At 38.7% G+C, this 3,070-nt stretch overlaps 1 protein-coding gene across 1 annotated transcript in view; it reads left to right on the top strand.

Moving 5' to 3' along the window:
- Positions 1-1,648: 1,648 nt before the first annotated feature.
- Positions 1,649-3,070, top strand: part of LOC106879000 (G protein-coupled receptor 183-A) — a 173,895-nt gene continuing 172,473 nt past the window's right edge. Inside the window, exon 1 of the transcript XR_016244461.1 lies at positions 1,649-3,070. This exon is cut by the window's right edge and continues 33 nt beyond it. The gene's annotated coding sequence lies outside the window, so the exon portion shown is untranslated.

The following is a 3,070-nucleotide window of genomic DNA, read 5'->3' on the forward strand; positions in this document are numbered from 1 at the left end:
TTACTCTATCTCTTTCTATTTCTCTCTCTATCAATCTATCTATCTATTTTTTTCATCTATATATCTACCCACCTGCCTATCTCTCAATCTGTCTTTTTGCTCTCATTCTTTCTCTGTCCTAACTCACTCACCCCTCTACACTCTCTGCAAACAACAATTCAGTAGTTTTCAAACTCAGTGTAACTCCAGCATTAAACAAGAAGTTTATTTCGTTTATTTTCAAAATGTATTTTAGATAATATTAACAAAAATAGACAGAATGACTCGAATAATAATAGTAGTCATTAATTAGGCAGTGAGCCAATATCGGTATCAAAAACCGATCAGTCGCCTGGATTTGAATAGGTGCCATGATATATTATTAATGTTCGAGTGTTCGAATCTAAGGTGACCCAATAGCAGAGTCATTAGGGAGTCGGGGAAAATGCTTCATAGTATTTCTCACTGCTCTTTGCATTCTGGGTTAAAACCCCTCTGAGGTTAAAAGTTATTATATAAACTTTCTCGTTTGGCGATAAAATAAAATAAAGTACCAGTCAAGGACTGGCGCTGATTTAAATGACTCGTCTCTCCTCGACGTTGCTGGCCCTGAGGTTACATCAGAAACTTGTATTACTATTATTATTGACAAAGCGGCGAGCTGGCAGAATGTTTAGTAGCATTTCGTTCGTCGCTACGTTCTGGGTCCAAATTCCGCCAAGGTCGACTTTGCCTTTCATCCTTTCGGGATCGATAAATTAAGTACAAATGAGACACTGGAGTCGATGTAATCGACTTGTCCTCTCGCCCAAAATTTCAGGCATTGCGCCTATAGTAGAAAGGATTATTACTATTATTATTGTTATTATTATTATTATTATTATCATTATTATTATTATTATTATTATTATTATTATTATTATTATTATTATTATTATTATTATTATTATTATTATTATTATATAAAATGTCGAGCCAGCAATATTGTTAGCACTCCGGTCAAAATGCTTAACAGTTTTTTGTCAGTGTTTACGTTCTGAGTTCAAATTCTGCCGAGGTCGACTTTGACTTACATCCTTTCAGGTTCAATGTAATAAGTATCAGTTGAGCACCGAGATCGATGTAATCGACTTAGACCGTCTTCTGGAATTGCTGGCCTTGTGCAAACACTTGAAAGCAGTACTACTTATACAGTACTTTCTATTACATAGCAATAAAACAAAAAAACAAATAATAAGTGAAACTCCTACCCATGTGATTCGAACCAAGAACGATGTATTTCATCAAATCTATGAACTCACTGCCCCTATGATATTTCAATATTTACTGACTACGCTACAACATAAATATCAACACACACATACACACATATGCACACTAATATTTATAGATTAATAGATATATCTACATTCACACAATGGCAAAATTAGTATCAAAAGCAACAAATACTCACACGAATTGACTCAGAGTGAACTTATACTAAGGAAATGATATATTATAAGACATGCATGATGTTTATACGACTACATAGATAGACAGATAGATAGATTGGTAGATAGATAGATAGATAGATAGATAGATAGATAGATAGATAGATAGAGGCGTCTATAAGTGTAGTGACACATGCATAAGCAAAGCAGCACACACACACACACACACACACACACATACACACACAGAGAGACTTTTAGCATTTCTACACAAATATAACAGCGCTCGCGCATCAACGTAGTAATGTGAACGGAACGTGAATACACGTTGCACACACCAACAGAGAAACAGACTTACACACATACAGTCACATAACCGCTGGGTGAGGCATACATAGCAGGACACATACACATGCACACACACAAATATGATAAAGCATATATAGAAGAACAGACGCATACACACGCGCGCGCACACGCGCCTTCGAAACTCCATCGTACTGACTCGGTGGAACGAAAAGCAAACAGTCCGTTACACATACATACACGCATACATAAACACCAACGCATATACATACACAACTGCACTAGATTACTCACACACACACACACACACACACACACACACACACACATACGTACACACGTACACAGACACGTCATACATACGTTTCATATAACAAACGCTAAATTCGCAAATATAAACATGTACGTTAGAAATACTAGTTAAAAGACCTGTACACCCGGGTACATATACACACACGCACACATACTAGCAGATGCACTATTCTCACACACACATACACATACACACATACATGTGCATGGGCGCGCGCACACACACATGCGCACCCTGCTTATAAATCAAACCTATTCCGCAAATATGCACACGTGCGTTATGCACGCTATTTAAAAGACACGGTTTTGACTCGATCATAGATATTTCCACATACGCACACACATACATAGTTGCATTCCACTACACGCACACACGCACACACACACACACGCGTGCGCATGCACACACACAGACACACACACACACACAGACACTCACGCGCGCATACGCACTCGCTTTTCATAACACAACCGCAGTCAGCAAGCATGCACATGCACTTTTTCCACATTACCTAATAGACGCGCATTCACACACGAGTACACATACCTACAAACGCATAAACGCATACTTGCACACACACACACACACACACACACACACACACGCACGCACACACCGACACACAAAATCACACACACACACACACACACATACACATGCACACCGAGGCACACACATGCATATAAATACAGAGGCACATACACAAATACACGCACATATGCACTGACACATACCATGTGCAGGTTCGTCAGTTAACCACAAATTCAATAAGGCATCCTTTACCGCTTCAACAGAATACCTTTGCCTCTTCTCTCACTCCTCTCTTGTCTCACCACCACCAACTTCATCACCATCATCCCCATCATCATCCAACCCATCATTATCATCAACAGCATCAACACTGTCAACAATACCATCTCCATCACCATCACCACCACAACCATCATTTACAACAACAACAATAGCAACAACAACAACAATAGCAACAACAACAACAATCTCCATATATAATTCGAGACATTATCAACAAACATTATAAAGG

The sequence above is a fragment of the Octopus bimaculoides genome, chromosome 15 (genome assembly GCF_046866305.1).
Source record: "Octopus bimaculoides isolate indiv1 chromosome 15, ASM4686630v1, whole genome shotgun sequence".
In the NCBI taxonomy this organism is placed as follows: domain Eukaryota; kingdom Metazoa; phylum Mollusca; class Cephalopoda; order Octopoda; family Octopodidae; genus Octopus; species Octopus bimaculoides.